Genomic DNA, 26,810 nt, shown 5'->3' with positions numbered 1-26,810 from the left:
CGACCGAACTGCTAGACGTCTGGAAAAGAAGTTGCTGCGTTTTAGCTAGTATATATATGGTTGTTCGTATCTCTCTTGGGGGGGGGGGGGGGCTTTTTTGCTGAATGCCACTTTCACGGCAACGATACGATGCCCCATTTCTCCCCTCTTGCCACCACGGGAGGCATTGCCGGCACTTAGATATACCCGCAGCAATGTAGTTCGCCGCTTCCTGCGTGCTCCGTTCAGCATGGCACCCGAGATGGTCGGACCCCTGCTGCAGTCTTCGTATGCGTGAGGCGGAGCCTTGTAGGAACGCGCTCCTGTCGCAGTGGTACATCGCCTGCATGGTGGTCAGCGCGTACCACGGTGCGTCGGGCGCCACGCGGAGACAGATTGCACGCGCCCTGCACACGGACGACGACGGCACGGTCGTGTCGCGGTTAGACGCACACGCGGGCCGCCTCTTCTGCCGGGACTACCGCAAGCCGCACCACACCCACTCAGGTACGCACCTCTCCCTCTCTCCGAAAATGGCAGTCAGGCTGAGTGAATGGTACACTCTCCCTACTTTTAATATTTAATGCAAATGCCTTTGCGGTCTCATGACTGTTGACAGAATTCGTGCGTCCGCGGAGGGTGTTACATCGTCATTGCCGAGGTATGGGCTGGTGAGTAAAATGATATTGCAGTAGGTAGAGGGTGAAAAAATATGTCTGTGCGCAAAATTTCGTTGATGGGGAGTTTTTTTGTTAATTAGCTGCAAAACTTCAATTAGACGTCAATGTAACCGAGGACGTAGAGACAGTGCGCAGGCGTCAAAATCGCCATGGAAGTTGAAAGTGTGCAATATGCGTCGAAGGTGCGCAAAAAACGTGAGAATATAGAAAAATGACCAAAAAAAGGAATTAGAGTAAAAACAAGAGCGACAAAGAAGGGAAAAAAGGGAAGAGAAAAGAAAGCAAAGGAGTTAAAGCGGCAAATTAGTGCAAGAACTCTAAAAAAAAGGCTTTCGCCATACTGTCCTTAAAGGAGATCGAAATGCCTACAACGAATTTTTTCTATCAATATCAAGTGTTGTGTTTACGTATAAAATGCTTGCCTCGGCTAGGCTAAAACAGGAGCAAATCCGTGCTGTAATTCTGAAGAATAAAGTTGCATTGGATCCTCCTTTTTTTCTCAGAACATGCTACGTGCCTGATTTAGTCAGAGATAAGTTAAACTCCGCATCATCTGGCATAAAGCCAAGCAACGAGAATATATTGCAATATGATTCTTGCTGCACCTCCGCCCTCAAATAAATTACCTAACAGTAAAATCGACACCAGTTCCAGTTTAAAGCGGTTGTTTACACAGAGGAAGCAAACATGGACGAGAACCACTGCAACGTATGCTGCGTGATTTAACTCTTTGTCGCAGAAGGGGATGGCGGTTTTAATTTATTACTGACTGAATCAAGCGAGAATCTTAACATGTTCTTATTTTTAAATAAACATTCATTACCACGTAATGCGTTGAAGTGAAACAAACCTGGAAAACATTTTACGTGTTGGAGTTAGCGATGAAACACTTGATATCAATAAAAAGTTGACAGCGTGTACGCCCCGTTCGGAACAACAGGTCACAAGTATCGCTGAAAACGAAATTATGTAAAACATCTGCTCTTATCTTCAGAGGGTTCTGGGCTAAGTAAAATGATCTAAATAACTAAAACGCCGACTGCCATGGAAAGAGAAACGAGAGCAACGTTACAAAAAGAGAGTAAAAGAACAGAGTGGGTCAGAATATTCGTGAGGTAATGATTTCATAGTAGTAATAAACAATAAAAACCTCGGCTGGGGAGGGGCATCCAAAAAGAAACGCAACCCGTGGTCGCTAGGAGTGTCTGAATGAATTCCGAGAGAACAAGAACCAGGGGGTGACAACTCGGTGGGTGGATTTGTTTAGGAACTTAGCAGGATAGAGTTTGCTGCATGTATCGCCGGAAAGGACCAATAGTTTGTCGTATTCAAGTAAAAATCGTTTGCATGAAATACATAAAACACATGCTCCAAATGCAAATAGTTCATAAATAAAAGCTTCAAAAAACCTCGTACTATATAAAAAACCATACCGGTGAGGAAACAGCAGCCATACATAAATAAAAATGAAATAATTGACATTATAGATATGTAATAAAATGTAGAAAAGGAAACACAATAAAACCCCTGTAAAGCGTTCAAGAGGAACAAGAAAAAGCTCAGATTTCATTTAAACAGGCGTGCCGTGACATTACAAATTTATTATATAATTGTATATATACTATATATAGGTATATACTGGGTGTCCCAACTAACTTGAACCAAGGGATACAAAATAATACATTTGAAGTAGGTCAGTGAAACCAATTGCATTCAACTGCCAGCCTCCTTGCGCACTACAGGAGATTTTTTGTTTTGCAATTACTTAATTAACTAATTATGTTAATTTTTCTAATTTCTTAAATATCGACTTTAGACCAAACATGTGAATTGGAAACTTGTAGAGCACCTTCAGAAACCCCCATTCCATTAATTGTGATAACGAAGGTATCACGTGTATCTTTTTTTCTGGGCTCGAAAGAAAGCCCGCGAAATACAAATAATACCACGTGACTAGTGCATTTGTGCGCCGCGATTGTGGTGCTCTCAGTCGTGGTTTTAGCGAACGAAATTAGCTGCGGCCGTGTCTACTTTGCCCCGTTAAAGCGGCAGGCCGATATGCCTGCGATGGCTTCTTCGCCCGCGTCCGACAGCCGGCCCACGTTATGGTGGAAGTAGCACCGAGAGCGGCGAGCCGACATCACCGGGATTCTAACAAACCCTCCTTCTCTCCCATCAGCGAACTTTACGGCAAACGGATGAGCGATAAGGTATAAGCCACTGAATCTGCGCATACAGGCTTGGGTAAAGGGGTGAGATGACATGTGACTCGACTAAAATTAGCGCTGCACCTTCATTTGCCGGTTCTTTATCGCCATCCGCCTGTCGTGATGTAGGCTGCTGCGGTCCACAGGCCCGACCAAGATCGCGGTGACGACGGGCGAGCTCCAGCTCGCTCCAACCATCGCCAACATTTCTGCCTGCCGCTGCAACGGGACCATCGGGTCACGGCCGCAGCTGATTTCGTTCGCTCAAACCACGACTGAGAGCACCACGATCGCTGCGCTCAAATGCGCTAGTCACGTGGTATTATTTCTATTTCGCGGGCTTTCTTTTGAGCCCGGAAAAAAAGATACACGTGAGACTTTATCGCAATTAATGGAATGGGGGTTTCTGAAGCTGCTCTACAACTTTCCAATTCACATTTTTGGTCTAGGGTGAATATTTATTAAATTAGAAAAATTAACATAATTAGCCAATTAACTAATTGCAAAACAAAAAATTGCCTGTAGTGCGCAAGCAGGCTGGTAGTTGTATGCAACTGGTTTCACTGGCCTACCTCAAATATATTATTTTGTAACCTTTGGTTCAAGTTAGCTGGGACACCCGGTATATATATATATAAGTATATATATATATATATATACATATATATATATATATATATATATATATATATATATATATATAATATATATATATATATATATACACTATATATAAACTATATATAAGGGTGCAGCGGTGGCGTAGCGGTAGAACGTCCGCTCGCATGCAAGAGGACCGGGGTATAAATCCCGGTGCAGCGCAATTCTGCATCGGATTAAAAAAAAAATTAAAAAAATAAAATCCGCGTGTCGATGGAATTGCATAAACAGGTTTGGGGTGCGACCTGATGCCGGTGAACACCTCCGGCAACGCACTGCCTCACCAGAACAGGAGTTGGCCACCCAGGTGCAGTAATTGGCCACAACCTCTCATGATAAGCTCCATAAAACCCCGCCCCTCAGTCACCAGCGGCTGCGGAACCACTGACCACGGTGGCGGTCAGACCTGTGACGCAGCAGGGGGTGCTAAGGACTTCTGGCTCCGCTGGACAGGCCACCATTGGAAACTGACCTTGCAACTTTTAACGCTGGAACCCTAGCTAGTGAAGCTAGTTTAGCAGTGCTGTTAGAGGGACTAGAAGGTATGAAATGGGATGTTATAGGGCTTACTGAGGTTAGGAGACCGAATGAGGCATATACTGTACTGAAGGATGGGCATGTATTGTGTTATCGAGGCTTACCAGAGAGGCGACAACTAGGAGTAGGTTTCCTTGTCAATAAGTATACAGCGGGTAATATCGATGAATTCTATAGTATTGATGAGAGAGTGGCAGGCATCGTAATTAGGCTTAATAAGCGGTATAAACTGAAGGTTGTACATGCCTATGCACCTACATGTAGTTATGATGACGAGGCAGTTGAAAGCTTCTACGAAGATGTAGAATCGGCAATGCGAAACGTAAAGACACAGTATACTGTACTAATGGGCGACTTTAATGCCAAAGTATACGGAAAAAGCAGGCAGGAGACCAGGCTGTAGGTGACTGTGGCATTGGTTCTAGGAATAGCAGGGGGGAGTTACTAGTTGAGTTTGCAGAGCACAATAACTTAAGAATCATGAATACCTTCTTCAGCAAACGGAAGAACCGGAAACGGACATGGAAATGTCCTAACGGAGAGACTAAAAATGAAATCGATTTTATAATGTGTTCAACCCCCGCCATTGTGCAAGATGTAGAGGTAATCGGGAAAGAGCGATGCAGTGACCACAGGATGGTGAGGTCCCGAATTAGCCTAAATTTGGAGAAGGAACGCAACAGATTAGTAAGAAAGAAACCCATCAACGAATTAGCGGTGAGGGGGAGGGCAGAAGGATTCAGGATCTCGCTACAGAATAGATATTCAGCTCTAACCGAGGATGACGACATTACCCTAGAAGCAATGAACAATAATTTCAGAAATATCGTTACTGAGCGTGCGGTAGAGGTAGGCGGTAGGATAGTTAGAGAGGATACCAGTAAGCTGTCTAAGGAGACGAAAGATTTGATTAAGAAATGCCAGAGTATGAAAGCTTCAAATCCAACAGACTAGGTCGAATTGGCCGAGATATCAAAGCAAATCAATAAGCGCAAAGTGGCTGATATAAGGAAGTATAACATGGAGATAATTGAGCATGCTGTAAAGAATGGGGGAAGCCTTAAAGCGGTAAAGAAGAAATTGGGCATATAAAAAAACTAGATGTATGCGATAAGGGACAAGGCGGGCAACGTCATCCCGAATATGGACAAGATAGTCAGTGTAGCCGAGGAGTTCTATACAGATCTCTACAGCAGCCAAAGTAGCCAGGACCGTAACGAGATTGGCGGCAGGGAAAAACAGTCAGACGTTCCACTAGTGACGAATGACGAGGTCAAGAAAGCATTGGAAACTATGAAAAAGGGGGAAATCAGCTGGAGAGGATCAGATAACTACAGATTTGCTAAAATACGGGGGGGATATCGTGCTAGAAAAACTGGCCACCCTTTATACGCAGTGCCTGGTGTCATCGATGGTACCGGAACCATGGAAGAATGCAAACATTATCCTCATTCATATGAAAGGGGACTCTAAGGACCTTAAAAATTACAGACCAATCAGCGTACTGTCTGTTACGTATAATGTATTTACTAAGGTAATCGCTAATAGAATCAGGCCAACCTTAGGCTGCAATCAAGCAAAGGATCAAGCAGGTTTTCGGAAACGGTACTCTACTATCGATCATATCCATACCATCATCAGGTGATAGAAACGTGCTCGGAATATAACCAGCCTTTATACATAGCATTCATTGATTACGGAAAAGCATTTGACTCAGTTGAAACATTGGCAGTGATGCAGGCATGGCGAAATCAGGGGGTAGACGAGCCATACGTGAAAGTGCTGGAAGATACATATATTGGCTGCACAGCAACCATAGTTCTGCATAAAGAAAGTAACAAAATTCCCGTAAAAAAAAGGTTTTAGGCAAGGAGACACAATCTCCCCAGTACTAGGCACAGCTTGCTTAGAGGAAGTATTCAGAGACTTGGAATGGGAGCAGTTAGGGATAAGGGTATACATGGAGAATACTTCAGCAGTATGCGATTTGCTGATGACATTGCCTTGCTAAGCAATTCGATGGATGAACTGCAAATAATGATTGATGACCTAGACAGGAAAATTAGAAAGGTAGGCTTGAAAATCAATATTCAGAAGACTAAGGTAATGTTCAACAGCCTCGGGAAGGAACAGCAGTTTACATTAGGTAGCGAAGTACTGGAAGTAGTAGGCGATTATGTCTACTTAGGACAGGTATTAACCGCAGATCCGGACCATGAAAAGGAAATAACAAGAATAAGATTGGGATGGAGCGCATTTGGAAAGCACTCGCAGATTATGACTAGCAGCTTGCCGATATCGCTCAAGAGGAAAGTATACAACAGTTGCATTTTACCTGTACTCACCTATGGGGCTGAAACGTGGAGGCTAACCAAGAGAGTTCTACTTAAGTTGAGGACAACCCAGAGGGCTATGGAAGGAAAAATGGTAGGGGTAACATTAGGAGTTAGGAAGCGTGCAGAGTGGGTCAGAGAAATAACTCAAGTTACCGACATTCTAGTGGAAATTAAGAAGAAGAAATGGACATGGGGAGGACATGTAGTGCCAAGAGAGGATAACCAATGGTCGCTTAAGGTAACAAACTGGATTCCAAGAGAAGGAAAGCGTAGCAGGGGGCGGCAGAAAGTTAGGTGGGCGGATGAGGTTAAGAAGTTCGTGGGGGTCAAGTGGATACAGCTAGCACAGAACCGGGTTAAGTGGAGAAATATGGGAGAGGCCTTCGCCCTGCAGTGGCTATAGTCAGGCTGCTGCTGATGATGATGATGATGTGCTAAAATATGAATACATTTAATAATGTTAGGAACTGACGTGTCCTCTGCTTATTTATCTTTGTTTGTAAACACTATCTCGCACACTAGTTAAAGTTGTAGTGGGTGGGTTTTCTTGCAAAGGGATCACTATTGTCTATAAAATACTCGAAACAGATCAAAAGGTCCGATGGTAAGGCAAGTGCACAATGAACTGTTTAAATGGTAAGGAGCGAAGTATTTGTGTGTCCCGAAAGGAGCGATGCTCAGTGCGTGTTTCTGTGGAGTTACAACTTACGCTAGAAAGCGGAAGGGGGCCTGCATTCTTGACGAAGTGTGACCGACCTTGTACTTTATAACGTTCAAGATGATGCGTTCACACGTACTCCGCTATTTAAAAGCCATCAGTGATGGAATGTGAAATGTGATGAAAGTAACAAGCTAACATCATTACGACTGTAAATGAACATGTCACATTTCTATCCAATTCCAATTTGTCTGCGTCTTGCGTGCAGCAAAATGCACAGCAATTAATGAGTGCTTGATTGTCGTTGAAGCAGAATTGATAGGCTGCATTTTTTTCCATTCCTTCGTTTCATTCTCTGAGGATAGTTCAACGTGTCAAATTCTTGAATAGCTTTTGCTTAAATGTTATTGCTGTGAGCGTGAGACTTTATTACGAATGAAAACGTAGCGTGGTTTCAACTAAGATTAAACCGAGTTAGACGTGCGAAAGCGCGGTTTAAAGCGCTAACAGCTTGAGGCGACAATTCGCGGCGACATGCCTCGCGCGACGGGCTGAGAGCCGCCATAGCATTGCCGCTCGTCGCTGTCGCTTAGTTTCTGGGTTTTTAGAAAATTTCGCGTGTCGCGCGGAAGCGGCTCGCGAGGCAGCCAATTGCAGAAGGCTTTGGGGTGCTCAACTGCCGATCTGGCTGTTTTTTTTTTGTTTTTTTTTTGCGTGTGAAGTTTGTTTTCCTAGTCTGGTTCGGGCGAAGAATTAACCTAGTGCCTGCACTCTCTCACTTCGTCTGATCCGTGTATATATAAGCGCATCGAGACAATTCAGTAAAAGCTTGGAAGGGTAGTAAAAGAAAAAAAAAAGGCTTGCGTAACTAGATGTTTTAAATTTTCGAAAGGAGGAGGAGAAAGTCACTGCTTGCAATGCAAGTCGGCATCGCAGTGTAGTAGCGCATTACTGCTCTGCGACCCTTTAAAATGAGATGCGCTACAAGAAATTTCATCAGTGTTTCATCGTACTTTATGCTGTTTAGTGTTAAAAATAGGATTTAGCGTGATTGCACTCCCCTTGACCGAATGACGAGGCGGCGAGGTAACATAGCAACGCTGAAAACGCGCCTCCTGTCGCTGAGCCCCGTCGCTCCGTGCGGTATGCACCAGCGACAAGGACAGGCGTTGGCGGCGGCGTCGCGCGACGGATCGCTAGGGGCTGCCGCCTCATGCGGTGTCCGCCTAATTCGGATTAGCTGTTGGTCGGTATTTGTTCTTCTTGCTCTAAGTTTCAATTTAGTCACACTCTAGGATGTACACACATCAGCCAACGTGTTCACGTTTCAGGCGTCTTCTCTCCCGTTCCAACTCCGCCCACGGCGCGCTTCTTCGGCCGAGACAGTAGAACGACACGGCTCACTCGATATGCTGGCTTGGTCTGATTGGACGTACGGTGCGCCTATGCAGAACGGAGGTTTGGGCTAGTTGGTGATCATCCATGTTTAGGCAACAGCGCGAAAGGACAGAGACAAGTGGAAGGAGGTACACAACGACGACGCTGAACTTAAAACTGTCTTTATTAGGAAAAACACAGATCAATATATACTCTACTCAATCAGCGCACATGCGCAATGTCAAAAACATGCGTCGAACCCAGACGTACTTATCAGGATAAAATCAATTTAAATCAAACATGCGTGTGCAATGAGCCTTTTAACCTTTGTGAAGTAGGCTCATTTCTCTGGCTGACAAAGAAATCAAACATGCGTGTGCAATGAGCCTTTTAACCTTTGTGAAGTAGGCTCATTTCTCTGGCTGACAAAGACACGGATGGTGTGCTGACACACCCGTCTGTTTTTCTGATGATATGGAAAGCCTCAGCCAGCTCTCTTGTGCGCCGGTCATTATGCGCTAACAACGCTTCTGTATCTACAAAAAATGGAACACATTTACATGAAAAGCAATGTTTGGCTAGGTTTGTGGCTTGTTTGTCTAATGCATTACAATGCTCCATGAGTCTAACGTTGATACATCGGCCAGAATCATCGGAATCATTCTTGGAATTGCTATCTTTTTATCTCGATAATACCTATGTTATGTGGGATGGTAAGATTTTTATGCAGAAATCGGGGGTGTGCATAGGCGCAAAAGTAGCCCCTATCCTGAGTTGCTTTGGGACGTTAAACCCCAGAAACCAACCAACCTATCCTAAGCAACATTTTCCTAAGCCAGGTTGACAAGAAAATAGAGACTGATCTAGATAGAGCTGTTTCCCGCATTTTCCGCTATGTGGACGATTTCCTAGTGGTTGAAGGGTTCCTGGAACCTGAGGATGTGACACGAGTTCTTGAAGTGTTCACAAGAAATGGGTCGGGACTGAAATTCACGCACGAAATTCCTCAGGGAGGTGTTCTTCAGTTTCTTGATTTAAAATTGACGTTTCAGCCGGACCACATCTGTTGGCAGTATTCTCCCAGAAGTGAGAAGCCCTTGCTGAATTATAAATCCTTTCACTCTAAGCTTGTGAAAACCGCTATAGTTAATAGTTGTTTAAGGATGGCAGTTCAAAAGTCTTGCCCTCATCAAATGAGAACTAGTATCGCCACTCAGATTAAGAGGTGTAAGGATGCGGCGTACCCTGACGCCGTTCTAGTATCTTGTGCAGACAAAGTTATCCGAAAGTTAAAATATTTAGAACGCGGTTCGGAGCTGCAAAAGGTTCCTAGAGAACGCAAGAAGGTGGCGGTAATGCCATATGTGCATGCCTTATCACACAGGTTAAAGAAAGTGGGAGCTAAGCACGGAGTGGATGTGTTATTCTCAGCCCCTAACAAACTAGAAAAATTGGGGGCTGCCGTTCAAAGGAAGAGTGAAGGACGAAATAGACATAAGTGTAATATTAATCATTTGAGTAAGTACGTTCCGTGTCAAAAGGGTGTTGTGTACCAAATACCGCTCTCATGTGGCCGAACGTACATCGGCCAAACTGGTCGATGTATCAACGTTAGACTCATGGAGCATTGTAATGCATTAGACAAACAAGCCACAAACCTAGCCAAACATTGCTTTTCATGTAAATGTGTTCCATTTTTTGTAGATACAGAAGCGTTGTTTGCGCATAATGACCGGCGCACAAGAGAGCTGGCTGAGGCTTTCCATATCATCAGAAAAACAGACGGGTGTGTCAGCACACCATCCGTGTCTTTGTCAGCCAGAGAAATGAGCCTACTTCACAAAGGTTAAAAGGCTCATTGCACACGCATGTTTGATTTCTTTGTCAGCCAGAGAAATGAGCCTACTTCACAAAGGTTAAAAGGCTCATTGCACACGCATGTTTGATTTAAATTGATTTTATCCTGATAAGTACGTCTGGGTTCGACGCATGTTTTTGACATTGCGCATGTGCGCTGATTGAGTAGAGTATATATTGATCTGTGTTTTTCCTAATAAAGACAGTTTTAAGTTCAGCGTCGTCGTTGTGTACCTCCTTCCACTTGTCTCTGTCCTTTCGCGCTGTTGCCTAAACATGGCGCCTATGCAGTCAACCATAGATTGCAGCAAGATGTTATTTGTATTTTATTCTTTTGTACCACTAACTTTAATGGATTGTTATTTTATAATATTTGTTATTAACTACTCTCATCACTATTTATCATTTTTATATACCCTATTAATGTAATAGCCCGCCGGGATGGTGCAATGGTTAGAGAGCTTGACTACTGTGTCCAAGAATGCGGGATCGAATCCCAGCTTGGGTGGCTGCAAGCGAAAAGCAAGGCGGCCGGGTAGTGTGCGACATCAGTGCACGTTAAATAACCTAGGGGTTCGTAATTTCCTGAGCCCTCCACTATGGCGTCTCTCGTAGCCTAAGTCGCTTTCGGACGTTAAATCCCATAAACCAAACCAAACCTTGCATTAGTAATCAGTTTTAAGGAAAGGTATAAGGCGCAGTATCTGTGTCGTACATCTTAAGGTCCAGTTAGACCTCATGAAATAGTGAATTCGCACTAAAATACAATGAAGATGTTCTAATTTGCGGACATGGCATAAGCAGTTGTCGTTGACAGTGTAAGAAGAGCAGCGGCTTCTTTTTTTACTGAAAACTATTGCCGGCAGCTTTCTTAGAGGAATCAAATTTGCCATTTGTTACTCCATTACGAGTAACGCCGAAACACTGCACTTTCCAATCCTCAGTGTCCTTCAGTGTAAAATAAATGCCTCTTAAAATTGCGGACACGCAATCTTTTATTAGCTGCTCTCTGGAATGGGCCAAAGAGCATTAGTTAACATCTACAACCGCGTGAAATTTGTTTGCAAGAAATGCATAATTTATAAATAAATAAACTGAAATGAGGCGGATTAGGCAGTTTGTACAGCAATATCTTCATCTTTAAGCGTTGCTGATGCGAAGGCCAGTGTTCGTGAGCGAGAGCTCGAGAGAGATTAAAGAAGAAGAGAGCCCCAACTTTGTCAGCTTCGTCGTCTCCGTCTACGTCTCCTGTTGCTCTTCTTGGTGGTTTTCCTTAAGGTCAGTATTCGTCTCAGAACACTCCCGCGTGCAAAGACGTCACCCTGGCGGATTAACGGCAAGCCACGATAGCGGGGTCGTAGTATGGTTTTTTGGCGGTCAGCGTGAACAATTCCACGTCCTCGGCGACGCTGATCTGTCGAACGTGTGAGGGGCTCGACAAGATAACTAACGAGGGAAGTTTGTTGAAAGACACTATAGACCGTTTTTCCTAGAGGAAGCAGGAGAGGAGGAAAATGCTCTCTAACCAGATTCATTGCGCCGGCCCATTGTTTCCAGTACCAAGTGGGCTGTGCATTCGCACGCTTCATGCATAGCAGAGCGGCCTTGCCCGTCGGTATATTGTCGCTTGAGAGACTGAAATACTTTTATTAGCGATGCTTTTAGTGGTAATGTCATCGGTACAGCAATGCGTGTTCGTGGACTGCACAAACAATCAAAGAAATCGCAAGATGATTGCCGAGAGCTTGTGCGGGTAGCATGCAATGACAGTTCGAGTGCGGCTATATGTGATATGTTTCTGCTTCATCGCTTTCAAGTTTATTCTGATTTAATTCGCCTATGAACGCTTTGTGCAAGCCAGACAGACTTAGTGCCAATGACGGACCCACGAATATGATGCCCACTTTACTTCCTCCGCTGTAGTAAACACGCACACCGGGCAGGCCCTGCCTCCCGCAAGACCTCCGTGCCAACGATACGGTTGATCTCTTCCGCCAGCTCCAGAAGAGCGTGCCTAAATCTGTTCTTCACTTGAACAATAAGCCGATAGCAAAAAAAAAAGAAGATTCTTTCTTGCGGATCTCTGATCCATACTGTGTTGTTGATAATTGCAATACAAACAAGTTTCGCAACACACTGCCGCTGGTGCGGCGCGCGGCTCATAGTCTGCACGCTGGCTCCCTGCTAAGGCGTCAACAAAATTTACATCTTTCTTTTACTGATACAATGGGATCGGCAGTAATGCACTGGCACGAGATACTATTTACTCTAGCACTGAGCAATTACAAAGTGTCGTCGGATGTGCCTTCGGTCCGAAACAATTTAGGCCTAGCGGCGACTACGGATCAGCGTTCGGCGAGTGTGCCGTCGTCCGACGCGCCAGCGGGCGGCGGCTCTTTCGTAAACGCTGCTGTGTGTTCCGAATATGTCGTCTTCATCATGGTGCATCTGAGAGGGCTCGTTTTTCAACGTTTTGTTCTACAATACGTCGTGCAAACGCTGCTGCTACGACGGGATGGGGATACGATGTTGTTGCGCCGCCGGACGTACACCAAGGCTGCATAAAAGCTTTGACGGATGGTACTTTAGACAGTACTTTTTTTATGTGCTGTTCTTGAACCGTGGTTTAGCAATTGAAGGTTAACATTGTTTAAGCAGGCCAGCTTGATCGAATACTTTTCGCACTCGGTCGCCGGCGGACCACACCCACGCATGCCTTCGTCAAGCTCAGTGCGCGATAGCAGCGGTTGGTGGCGTAACCGCAGTGAACGCTGCCCGTGCCTTAAATGCGAAATGAAAGCAGCACAACATCGAACATAAATATGCACTGTTAAATATGCACTTCACGTTAAATCAATGCGGCGATGACTGGAAAACATCTTCAGTAGTATCTGTATTCAGCGCTCAGTAGCTCCCCGTATACGGTTCATTTCGCTGTGTGTGTGTGTATGTGTACAGTTACCATTGCAATTATAAAATTCATGTATCATGACAGATACAACAGATACATCCTCACAGACAGTTAAATGGGACGAGGTTGGCCTGCAGAAGCGGAGCGCAGTCATTTCAAGTCGCCTCGGCGGCTAGCGCTGTTTCCAACAGCTGCCGTCGTGACAAACGGATAGTATACGGTTTGCTGGCGCGCTCAAACACAACACAAAACAGCACCAAGGTGTCGGATAGCTTTCACAAGCACCGCGAAACAGAACTTTTACACTGCCGCATCGCAGCATCAACACGCACAGCACAGCCCAAGATGGCGTCAAGAGGAGCTGGAGCGGACTTCCCCAGTTTGGCTCATACGGGGCGCCACCATCAAACTAAGATCGCTGCGCCCAGGCATCGAAACTAAAATAGTCTACAGGAGCACTGGTATTTGCTGAAGCAGAAGCTTAGTAGACTGGCCCGAGGCGAAAGAGGGCGCCCATAGCCACACCAAGGAAACGGGACGATAAGCAGGCGGCAGACATGTGGATCCTTCGCGGTTGCTTTTATGGTCGTGCTGGTTGCAAGTTGTGATCTGACGGGCGATCTGACGGTACTCTTCGGCATAGGTATATCAGCCTGAACAATGGTAGTGGCGTCGGGGCAGTAGGGTAGGATCATGTGCATTTGGAAAGAAGGTTCTCGGCCCTACAGGAGGAAAGAAGGGGAGAATTCTGTAGTGGCAGAATTATAAGCGTAGGTTGTCAAAGGCAACATACGGTCCCAAATTGCAGTTGGCAGAAGAAACATACGTGGCCTAAATGACTAACAGGGTCCGATTAAAGCGCGTGACCATTCCATGTGCCTGCAGATGATAGCAAGACGTTGAGCGGTGGAAAACATAGCACTTCTGAAGAAGGGCTTCCACGGCAGCTGACAAAAACACGTGAACATATCGGATTAAGATTATCGATGGCAACAATGATCCAGCTATCATCTGCGGAAGAGCAGGGAAGAGGCTCGTAAAGGTCGATTCCACGCGAGCGAATGGCTACAATGGACATAGTAGAGGCTGCAAAGGAGCTGGAGGACATGGCGGTGGGTTCTTGCGACGCTGACATGCGATGCAAGAGCGGACGTATACTGGCGAACAACCGATACATGCGCCCTGCCAATTGAAGCGATGACGCAGGAGAGTAAAAGTTTTCAGGAATACAGCATGGGCGCACTGCGACTCGTCGTGAAAGCTAGCGCAAATGATGAAGCGGGGACTTTGGGGAATTAAGAGCAGCCATTTGCCAGTTTAGGCCATCATGAAGGTAGTTTCGGCTGTAAAAGAGGTTGTCAAAGATAGCAAAGCGATGGGTTTGACGTCGGAGAGCTCGAGAAGGCTCCTTTTGCTCTTCTTGCTGGTTCCAAAGGTTAATTATGCGTCTTATAAAATAAATAAAGTGTAAGGTGTTTATAGGAGCACCAAGACCGCAAGCAACGTCCGCAAACCAAAGCGACGAGGGTAGCGTTCTAATCAACAGGGCAGTGCCAACAAGGCTCCGGCTCCACTTCGTCTACCTCTTCGGGTTGGCGCGCGAGCTGATGGCGATCGGGATTACTACAATACCCCCCGGCGGAAAAGGAGCCATCCTGGCGACTCATGGTGAGGAAAGGGTAGGGGGATCATAATACGGCTTGAGGCGGTCGACATGTACAGTTTCTCGGCCGCGGCGGCGATGATCTGGAGATGGGTTCAAGGGCTCTACTACGTAATTGACGGGAGAAGATTGTTCGAGAATGCGGTAAGGTCCATGATAGCGCGATAGGAGTTTGGATGAGAGGCCGGGTGCAGAGGAAGGCACCCAGAGCCAAACGAGGGCACCTGAGGGATATGAAGGCGCTGGATTTGTAGGGTCCCGGTTATGCTTTTGTTGAGCCTGGTTATCAAGTGTGAAGTAGCGCGCCAATTGTCGGCATTCTTCGGCAAATGTGTGCGCTTCAGACAGTAGAGTGGTCTCTGAAGCGTCGGGTTGGTAGGGCAGGATAGTATCCATGGTGGACGTGGGTTCACGACCATATAAAAGAAAGAAGGGGGAGAACCCAGTCGTAGTCTGCGTAGCCGTATTGTAGGCGTACGTTACGAAAGGCAGCACTTGGTCCCAATTAGAGTGAGCGCTATCAACGTACATGGCTAGCATGTCACTAAGAGTGCGATTAAATCGCTCAGTCATGCCGTTCGTTTGGGGGTGATACGCTGTGGTGCTCCGGTGAATGATCTGGCACTGTTTGAGGAGGTCTTCGACAGTGTCGGAAAGAAACGCACGTCCGCGGTCACTGATCAATTTTTTCGGTGCGCCGTGACGAAGAACGAGGCGATGTAGAATGAACGAAGCAACATCCCGTGCGGTGGCAGACTGCAAGGCCGATGTTTCCACGTAACGGGTTAGGTGGTCAACGGCTACGATGACCCAGCGGTTGTTAGCCGACGTGGTCGGAAGCGCGCCATACAGATCGATACCGACACGGTCAAAAGGGCGGCTGGGGCAAGGCAATGGCTGCAACGGAGCGGCTGGCTGAGGGGATGGATTCTTGCGACGTTGGCAGGCGGTACAGGATCGGATATACTGACGAATGAAGCGGTACATGCCGCGCCAGTAATATCTCATACGCAGTCGAGAATAGGTTTTCATGACACCTGCATGGCCGCATTGGGGATCGGCGTGGAAAGAGGCGCAGATTTCGGCACGGAGATGTCGCGGAATCACGAGAACCCACTTTCGCCCTGTAGGATGGTAATTGCGGCGGTATAAAAGTCCATCACGAGGGGCGAAGTGGTGGGCCTGACGACGAAGGGCACGTGACGGAGACAGCTCTGCGGGCGTAGACAGGAATGTTAAGAGGGAGGATATCCATGGGTGCTTCTGATGCTCAGATTTCATGTTGGTAATGTTGAGCGGCGACATATCGTAGGCACAAACGAAGCCAGCCGTCGAGTCGTTAGGAAGCGGTGAACGGGAAAGGGCATCAGCGTCGGTGTGCTTGCGTCCAGATCGATAGATGACGTGGATATCGTACTCCTGAAGACGTAACGCCCAGCGGGCGAGGCGGCCGGAGGGGTCTTTGAGGGAGGATAGCCAACAGAGCGCGGGGTGGTCGGTAACAACGTAGAATGGGCGACCGTAAATATGAGGACGAAACTTGGTAATGGCCCATATGATGGCCAGACACTCCTTTTCGGTCACAGAATAGTTCGATTCCGCTTTCGTGAGGGTACGACTAGCGTACGCGACGACATACTCGGAATATCCAGGTTTCCGTTGAGCAAGAACAGCGCCCAGACCTACGCCGCTTGCATCAGTGTGTATTTCGGTCGAGCAGGCAGGGTCAAAATGGCGGAGTATAGGGGGAGAGACCAGTAGACGGCGTAGTGTACTGAACGCAGCATCACAGGCTGGTGACCAAGAGGAGAGGTTCGGGCCTCCGGCGAGAAGTTGCGTTAAAGGGGCGATGATACTGGCGAAGTTGCGGATAAAACGGCGGAAATACGAACATAGACCGATAAAACTTCGAAGTTCTTTCAAGGTTGTGGGCTTGGGGAAGTCTGCGACGGCACGAAGTTTGGTAGGATCCGGTAGAACGCCATCCTTGGATATGACATGACCAAGTACTGTGAGCTTGGTAGCGGCACAGTGACATTTCTTCAAGTTTAGCTGTAGGCCGGCTTCAGTAAGTCACGTAAGGACACGCTGAAGGCGCAGAAGGTGGGAAGGGAAATCTTTCGAGAAAACGACAATGTCATCTAGATAACAAAGACACGTTTCCCATTTGAGCCCACTGAGAATGTTATCCATCATTCTCTCGAAGGTGGCGGGGGCGTTGCACAGTCCGAACGGCATCACATTGAATTCATACAATCCATCGGGAGTGATGAAGGCTGTTTTCGGGCGGTCAGCGGAAGCCATCGGTACTTGCCAATAGCCAGAGCGCAAATCTTGCGACGAAAAGAACTCCGCTCCTTGCAAACAATCTAGCGCGTCGTCAATTCGTGGTAGTGGGTAAACATCTTTGCGGGTTATCTTATTCAGACGCCGGTAGTCCACACAGAAGCGGATCGTGCCATCTTTCTTCGTCACCAACACTACGGGGGAGGCCCAAGGGCTATGAGATAGTCGTATGATGCCCCGTTGAAACATATCGGCGACATTGTCACGAATGACGCGGCGCTCAGTGGGCGACACGCGATATGGTCGCTGCCGCAGGGGAGCATGAGGACCAGTGTCGATTGCATGAGAAACGGTCAAGGAGCGGCCCAAGGAAGGCTGGGACACGTCAAAAGATGCTCTGAAGCGCTGAAGGAGGGCGACTATTTGGTCCCGTTGGGCGGACGTAAGGTCGGTCGCGATAGCTGGATGAAGGGCGTCGACAGGAAGCTCATCACTCGTAGCAGCCCAAGACGTCAGGGCAGCGACGTGAAGAAAAACTTCAGGTTCGGAGAACATGTAAGTGCGATCAGGGTCCAGCTCTTCAATGTAGCCGAGGCACTCCCCGCGAAGAACAGCCGTTGGGCAGGGAAAAGGGTTGGAAGCATAGATGACACAGCTGCCATCAGAAATTGTTACAACGGCGAAAGGAAGAAGGAGGCGGTTATGGTGGGCGGAGGCGAGTTTGGGCGTAAAGAGAACAGGACTAGGGAGGGCAGATGTCGAAATAAGGGGAACGAGAACAGAAGAAAAGGGTGGAATGTCGGTGTCTGCAGCTACAAGGAGTTTAGCAGGGCGCACAGGCGGGTCACACAGGGAAACATTACACACAGGGGAAAGCTCAACTTCAGCACGGGCACAATCAATCACAGCACTGTGAGTTGACAGAAAGTCGTAGCCGAGGATGATGTCGTGGGAGCAGTCGTAAAGCACCACCATCTCGACGAGATACGTAATGTCTTTGATGCCAACTCGCACCGTGCACGCTGCCACAGGGGTGATGCGCTCTAAACTGGCCGTACGAAGCGAAAAGGCAGAAAGCGGCGTCGTGACCTTGCGAATTTTGCGGCGAAGGGCATCACTAATTACGGAAACGGCAGCACCTGTATCCACCAGTGCAAGAACGGGAAAACCTTCTACGAACACTTCAATGACGTTGGCGGGAGAAGGCGGAGGACTTAACGAGTTCGTCAAACGCGCAGTTCTTGCCTCCGGAACTGCGGCATTCAGTTTTCCCCTTGCGTAGGGCCCTGTCGCCGGACCATTGGCGAAAGGGAACGTCGGCGAGACGAAGGCGAACGGCGTGTCGAGTACTGAGCCCGAGGTGGAGACGATCCAGAAGAGACGTTGCTCAAGGGCGGCTCGGGATCGTAGTGGTACTGACGGACTGTGTTCTCAGGATGAAGCGGGCGCTGACGGCAAAGGCGAGCAACGTGACCCGGGAGCCCGCAAGCATAGCAAATTGGGCGATTGTCGGCGGTTCGCCATGGGTTCGTAATGCGGCGTCGCGGTCGAGGGATCTGAGGCTGAGGGGCCATGAAACGAGGTGGAGCATAAAATGTAGGGCCGTTCTGGTACGACGATGTTGGAAGCGGACCGCGCGTTCCAGCGGTTACTTGAGCGTAAGTGAGTGGTGCTTGCACAGGAGCGATGGGAACACTAGAAGGCAGCGCTTCGGCGACTTTCTCCTCGATAACTTGGCGGATAACCGGCGAGATGGATGGCGCGTTGGCCGGCGCTAATTGCGAAGTGCAGACGGTCGGCTGAACTGGGTGGAGGAGGGACAGCTGGCGTGCAACTTCTTCGCGGATGAAGTCTTGGATATTCTGCATAAATTGAGACTGTTCCGCAGACGGCGTAGCCAGTGCCAAGCCAGCAATGCCGGCAGGTGTGGCAGCCCGCCGCGTAGAAGCGCGTTGCTTTCGTAGCTCGTCAAACCTCTGGCACAGTGTTATAATGTCGGATACGGAAGTAGGGTCTCTGGCCGACATCATATAGTATGCATCATCAGTGAGACCTTTTAGAACATGTGTGACTCTTTCGGGCTCGGGCATGGACGGATTGACCCGCTTGCAGAGGTCAACCACGTCCTCAATGTAGCTAGTAAACGTTTCTTCGGGACGTTGAAGCCGTGCATGGAGGCGTTGTTCGGCGCGGAATTTACGTACCGCAGGACGGCCGAAGACATCCGCGAAGTTCTTGAAGACAGACCACGTCGGAAGATCAGCTTCGTGGTTTCGAAACCACAGATTCGCCACGTCCGCGAGGTAGAAGAGGACGTTGCTCAGTTTGATGCAATCGTCCCAGCGGTTGTAAGTGCTGACGCGCTCGAAAGAGGCCAGCCAGTCGTCAACGTCGTGGTCGTCGGTACCACTGAAGAAAGGTGGATCACGGGGGCGTTGTGCCCCGGGACAGAAGATGGTGGCAGGAGTGGCACGGATGGGCGTCGATGGTTGGCTGGGAGCGTCCTGCATGGTTGTGACCGAAGGCGGTAGCGTGCGGTTCCGAAGTTCCAGGGTGAAATTTGCGAAGAGGACTGGGGCGACGACCGAACCTCCACCAAGTGTAAGGTGTTTATAGGAGCACCAAGACCGCAAGCAACGTCCGCAAACCAAAGCGACGGGGGGTAGCGTTCTAATCAGCAGTGCAGTGCCAACAAGGCTCCGGCTCCACTTCGTCTACCTCTTCGGGTTGGCGCGCGAGCTGATGGCGATCGGGATTACTACAAAATAAATAAATTACTACTATGTACGACAGTTGCGATAGCATGAAACATGAGTTACTTCAGCAACACAAAAGCTGCCGTACAGTATAACAACCCTGTTCACGAGCTCTGATTTCGACTGCGGGCGAGATTTAGCAATGAGTGTATTGCGGCTTTTTTTCTGCTTGACATGATTTCATGTGATAGCGCAACCGTTGTTCAGCGAGTGAAAGCAAAAATGCATAATTACAAATTAATAACTGAGTGCTGATGAATTGCATTCGGCGGTACATTTGTCAAATGCGTTACCTCACAATCTAAAGCAAAAACAAACTACGAGAAACTTGGTATCACCGCTTCCTTGAATGAAGCCTGCGATGAGGGGGGGGGGGGGGGCGAAAGCCGTTTGCCGCATCCTTCAAGAAGATGGCATTTAGCGTTGTATTTTGATTTTATCAGCTGTCTATCAATGTTCCTGCTCTGAAAGCTGTTGTTTGAAACCTGACACGGCCAACTGAACCGTTGCGAGTGTGCGCTTTTATGTAGCATCAACAATCCACACTAGTACCCTAGCGCGCGCAAAGTTCGCGAGATCTGGTTGATTCTCAGCCGACAGGGTGCTAAATAAGATTCAGGCGCCGTACTCTTTGCGAAATCATATGCGTTCCTGTCTCGTGAGACGCGTTGCCTGCTATTGAAGTTAGAGCATCAGCTGGCGGCAGCATGTCGGAGAACCAATTCTCCTTACTCTTTCTTGCGTAATAACACCCCGTTGCAGGCTCGCGACTCTTCGACAGCCGGGCCCGTTCCCAGATGGAACTAATAAAGCGACTGTAAGGAGAGCAGCCTTCAACTTTCCATTCTAGTGGACTGTAAGGAGCTTGCATTCTTCTCACAGGAGGATACGTTTAGTTACGTTTGGACTTCTCGACTGGCTCTTGCTGTTATGGTTGCAGCGATAGCAATGTGACCGGCAAGGTTGGTTGTCGGCATAGCAAGGTTTTGTTAGTATTTTGCTATCGTTGGACAGAATCTCGCTGCGATAAGGGATGCAGTCTGCAGGCTGACCAGGACTTTTCTTCTAATTGGTACTTTTATTTAGCGGTCCTTTGCGCTATCCATGTTTTATGTAATTATCAAATCGCAATACAGTCTCTGACTTGTCTTAGTAGCTTAGGCGCCTAGCATTCAGTGAGACGGTGATACCGCGCGTGCACATTTTCGTTTTCTGAAAAAAGAAAAACCGCTGCTCTTGTAGCGACCATCTTCCGACACACGAACACACTGTTCGTAAAGCCATCAGTGAACAAACTGGATGCAGGTACGGAAGAGACTTAAAAGAAGCAAATGTCACTTCTTAAGGTGGTGCAATATACTGTCGGCGTGTACTAACTTAGCGAATGCGATAGTAGTGCTTGATGGGCAGTAGTCAGGAAACTAGCGCGTAAGGCAGTTTTCACAGTGTAGATGCGGAACAGCCCCGCCGGGTTGGCGGAGTGGTTACGGCGCTCGACCACTGTTCCCAAGGGTGCGGGATCGAATCCCGGTCTCGGCGGTCGGTGTTCGATGGTGGCGAAAAGCGAGGCGCCCGTGTGCTGTGCGATGTCAGTGCACGTTAACCGACAACTGCGGTGGTTTTTTCATCATTTTGTGTTTTTCGTTGAATTAAATTCCTTGGCATGTCCTGACTCCAACACAAAAAACCGTTTGTCAAAATTACAATTAGAAGTATTTTTAAAAAAGAAAAACAGCAAATCGAAACTGAAACTGATTTCACGGCCAGAAACGACGTCCCAGTTGACGAAATGATGACGTCACACTCAGTAGTAGAAAAACACTCGTACGTGCGTTGGATGGCGAAAATAAAGTATGGAAATCATGACGAACTGCAAAAAATGTCTGAGGCAGTTCAATATAAGCCTCACAATTTCATAACCACGTGGGAAGTGGACAGTAACGCCGGTATACTGTTTGTGACGTCAGAAACTCAGTGTTGCCCGCAGAAATACTCGCAACTTAAGCCATGAAAACAGCATATTTTAAAGCCGTGTTGCGCGTGAATGGATTATCGTACAGCGGCTAAATTTTGTAGAATGAGTCAGGATGGAGAGGAGAACCTATGGTAAATGTTTTACTAGAATACTCGAATGTCAAAAAACCTCCGGAGTTGCCCTTTAAAGAACCCCAGGTGGTCGAAATTTCCGGAGTAGTCCACTACGGCGTCTCTCATAGCCTGAGTTGCTTTGGGACGTTAAACCCCACAAACCAAAACCAAACCTAACTTGCGAACAAGAGCGAGTGAATGTCACTTTAGTAGTGTACTTCCGCTGTCAGATGTAAAAGTGCATCGCACTGAGAATCATGTCCCATATTATATATTAGGCTATACGTTGGTTAACCCTGATAAAAAAAGTGCTGGCTGTTCTCTGAAAATTAAAACATCATGGAAGTATATGTGTTCTCTAATTGAGTCAAAAGTGTATTCTATTCAGAGTCAATTGTCCCGGTATTAAGTAAAGTGGTTTATAACTGAAAAAACAGCGTCAGAGAAGCTTCGCCTTAACATTGCCAACCATGCTATAACTAGCATGACTAGTGATGGAATCAGTGGGCGTTTTATATTTAAGACCTGAATAGTTAATGCCAGTATACTTGTGTTTTGCAGCTAACTTATGTTTTGCCGCGAAACCTTCAAAACTGTATTTGTTGTTGTTTTTTAACACTGTGATTCTGGCACGCGTATCAATTCTGTATCCCGTGTTTGTTCATGCTCGTTGTCGCGATACGACGCGTTATCATTTTCTTTGTCGCGAAAGATGCGCCGAGATCTGTCTCGAAGATTCCGATCACTTGCGTATGTTTCTACAATGTTCCAGGGTGCACTAGTAGCAGTTTGCGACGTCATCTAGATTGTTCTGAGCAGCCTTTAATTTATATATAGTATAATGTTACCAGGGTGATATATAGGTGAAGTATCTGACGGCTGTGAACCAGGTCTAGTTATATACTACTGCCTGCGGGATTCACACGAACAGGCACGGCACAAGCTGCAATGGCTAAGAACGTCGTTCCGAAGCGCTACAGCACAACGAAACAACTTTCTTCTCTATTCCTGGTGGTCATACTATACACAACGTTTTCCCTACATATACTGCGGGTATCACAAATTTACCTAACGCGATTTCGGTAAAATTACTTTTCATCTGGGCTTCCAATTTGTCGATTAGAGGAGTGAATAATTCTGAGGCTGAATGTGACACTTTATTTTTGCTCTAGGCTGGGCCTAAATATATCATTGTAGTGATTGTTTTCTGGCTCATGCTGTGTTACGCGGACTTTACACTCAGGGTGTGCATGCTATATTAATGACCATCTACGATTTGTTGCCCAGACGAATATAGCAGAACCCATTGAAATAAAATATTGAGCGATATATGAGCGTTTGATAAGCGAGAATGATGGCAAATCCCAAAGGAAATTTCGTTGCACGGCCTGGCCTGTTTAATTGAAAATCAGAATGATGTCTCTAAAGCCATGACAGCGAACGGAGTTGACATTTTGTTGCCCAGATGAATATATCCTGGTGCAACAACTGGGGCGCAACCATGTCCACGCCACCTTTGTAGGTCGCTTTTTGATGATGAGGATTTTTGACTGCGTGTGATTGCACTGGAGAATTAACGCAGTTAAGCAAATTTTTGACAGATGAGAAATATACAACGACGTGAACAGCAGCTTGCGGCAGGATATAAATTACAGACAGACCAGAGATTATCAATGATAATAGTAGTTTTGACTGGCCATAGGGTTTTCATAACTACTATTATTGATAATCTGTGGTCTGTAGGCAGCGAACGCGGTGGTTAGATGGCATCCTCAGGCGCTGCAGATGAAGTTATGTGATGTTAGAAAAATAGTGAGAGACCAGAAAGCGTGGCATGATATGTTCCATAGTGTCACGAAGAGTCGGACACGACTGAACGACTGAGCTGAGTAGTTATGAACTGGTGTATATTCGTAAAGAAAAAAATTGCCCATTCAATAACTCTGAATTAGATCCTCCGTTTTGTAAATTAGCTGCTCCAAAGCCGTTGTGACACCACGACGTAAATGAAGCCAAGTAAGAGAAAAAGCATCCGACTTTAGACCGGCGGTTAGAAACGGCGTAAAAATTGTGGGTTAATCAAACTGTGTTGCAATAATGAAATAATTAGATTTTAGGAAAATGGAAATAATAGAGGAAAGCTTCCCCTAGTGTGTTTAGAGGAATGTCTTGTGGTAGATTAGAATGCTTTCTCTGAAGCCGCATGACTGCGATCAGGTAGGTGCATTCAGTAATTGCTCACAGAATACATGATATGTGCTAGATTGAGTGATGAGCCACTATTGAATAACATATTTCGCAATTTTTCAGGCACTTTTTAGTTACCACAGAGTGCGTTGCTAACGTCTTCTCGACCTCCATGTCGTTGTTATTTCGAATGTGCATGATAAAAGTTGAAATAAACATATTCTCAAGTTTATATTTTAAATTGTCTGGTAAACTGGCGCCGTAAAGACATGCGGGCGAGGTATAGTGGTAGACAATGTTCAATGGTGTGCAAGCAGACACTACGTCTTTGGAAGGCGCCAGATTAAGAAGCACTTGGGCAGCCGCTGGAAGCGACAACGCTTTGTGTGTTCTCTTAAATGCATCTCGTTTCCACGACGTACCTTGCCAAGTTTAATGTTAAGTGTTTTCTTTTTATTCAGGAAATTCAGACAGCAGAGGATGCAGAGGCCAAAAGGCGAAAATCATTCCGCCTGACTAGGTCCTAAGAGCCACTCGAACACAAGAGCGGAGAGAATTTACATGCTCATACAAAAACATTATAAAGACCACAATCTAAATGTCTGTGCTACACAAGTATTCAATCTAAGAAATCATCCAAGGCTTATTTCACTGAAAACACGGCGAAAACAGTACAGTGCAACAGAGTACACAGATGAAGTATGTGTACAATAGCAGTAAATATAGAGAAAAAAATAATTAATGGTCCATCTCTTGAACGAAACGAGAACAAAAATGAACACTTATTGTCCATTCTCTAGAAAGTAACCTTTCGCCAGCTTAGAAAAAGAAATGAAAGATGAAGATTTCTCCATTATGTGTAACAACTGTGAATGGCACATCAGAAGTTTTGGAATTTGCCAGTTGAACGGCTGCGTACAATACAATAATTTTTGTCTTGTTTCTTGGCCCGGCGTGTTCCTCAATGTGCTGTCTAACCGGCTGAAAACTCACACGTTTATAGCGACACTAAGGACGGTATTCCGGCATACACAAACGCTGTAATTTTATTTCCTTCCACTGAAAGGCATCTGTGTGACGCAAGGTCACCATAAACAAGAAAATATAGTTTGCATTTCATGGTTGAAATGTGGGTTGAGTGCTTAAAATGCTTCCTCGTCGAGGCAATAAAAGCTTAAGCTGGCATAAACTGGAACATGTTCTGGTACAATGAGCATGCTAGAAGATAGGGCTCCCACAAACAAAATTTGCCCTTCTTTATTTACAGGCCTCAACGTGACAACATACTGCTGCCTGTACCACAACGCACGTGTCAATATGTCCTTGGACTTCCAGGCGCCGCTCTCAAGTATCGACACACACGTGCACATACGGGACTTCGTGGAGAACCCCCAGCAGTGCCATCTCATCTTAGACGGATTCTTCCGGACTCTGGCGGGCTTCGCCTTCGAGCAAGACGTGTTCGCCGGGGACCCATTCACTTCGGACACGTTCGTTGTCTTAGCTAGCGTCTACAACTTTAGTAGCCGCTGGTTCATAGCAGGAGACGCTCCACGTCTGGTGGGTCGCTTCCACGTTGAGTCTCTTCCCGATGGTCGTGTAGGAGGCAGCAGCATAGAGGTGCCCATTACATGCCTGACCGGCCATTTCAGTTTTTTGCACTGTTCCGATGGCAATGGATTTGATGTGTCTGTCGTGAACTTTCCGTATCAGGATCCCCGAAGGTCGGCTGTTATATTCTTGCCAGCTAAAACGTCGAGCCTAACGAACGTGGAGAAAATCGTGACGGCAGCCAAGATACTTTGTGCCTGGAACGGCTCGAACATCGCGAATTGGTGGAAGTTACTTTTCCTAGGATGAACCTGAAGTGCTTGATGGACCTGAAGCCTCACTTGCGTCACATGGGTCGACGTGTTTGAAGACTGGAGACTTTGTCAACATGGCGCCGCTATCCGGAATACGGCTTTCGGCGTTCCGACATCTCGCCGTCTAGAGAACTGGGCATAAGGGCCCAAACTCCTCTGAAGGTCGAGCTGTGGCTAGCGAAATTGGCCAAAGGGCTGGCAGTGGCGCTGGTGTGAAAATGATTGTCTACAGACCGTTTTTGCTCGCCGTTCTTCGACACTGTGCTTATGCTTGGCTCGGTCGCTCAGCTCGACGTTCTTCTTTTGGAATACAGACTTTCCTCAAATTGCACTAAATGGATGGACACCTCATTGCATGGACCGTTTAAGGGAAATGCTAGAGGTCTCAAATACCATGGCAGCGAACGGCGTCTGTCATGAAGTACAACAGCGTCTCAAAGTGCTAGAAAACAATGTGTCAAAGACACGGCTCTCGTTCACGAAGTATATGTTGGGTATTGAACGCCTCAGCGCACGCTATCTTAAAAATACAACACGGACATGTAAGAGATTTACAGAAAAGCGTAAACCGTGGCAATCACCTTGAGCTCATACCACAGGTTTATTTCAAAACAGCCTGAATTGCAATCCTACTGCCTCATGCCCATTAGTGCATCACGGGACTAACACACTTGTTTGGCTTATTCAAGCCCCATGTGGTATTATAAAAAACAACTCCACACGTAAGGGTTACACGCAAGGTCTTGGGCCACTTCTGACATTA

General features: G+C 46.9%; 1 pseudogene; it reads left to right on the top strand.

The window, feature by feature from the left end:
- Positions 1 to 269: 269 nt before the first annotated feature.
- On the top strand, positions 270 to 26,810 carry LOC146187411 (iris-like; annotated as a pseudogene).

The sequence above is a fragment of the Amblyomma maculatum genome, chromosome 6 (genome assembly GCF_055883805.1).
Source record: "Amblyomma maculatum isolate TAMU_Amacu chromosome 6, ASM5588380v1, whole genome shotgun sequence".
Lineage (NCBI taxonomy): Eukaryota > Metazoa > Arthropoda > Arachnida > Ixodida > Ixodidae > Amblyomma > Amblyomma maculatum.
This window is presented reverse-complemented; position numbering and strand designations above follow the sequence as displayed.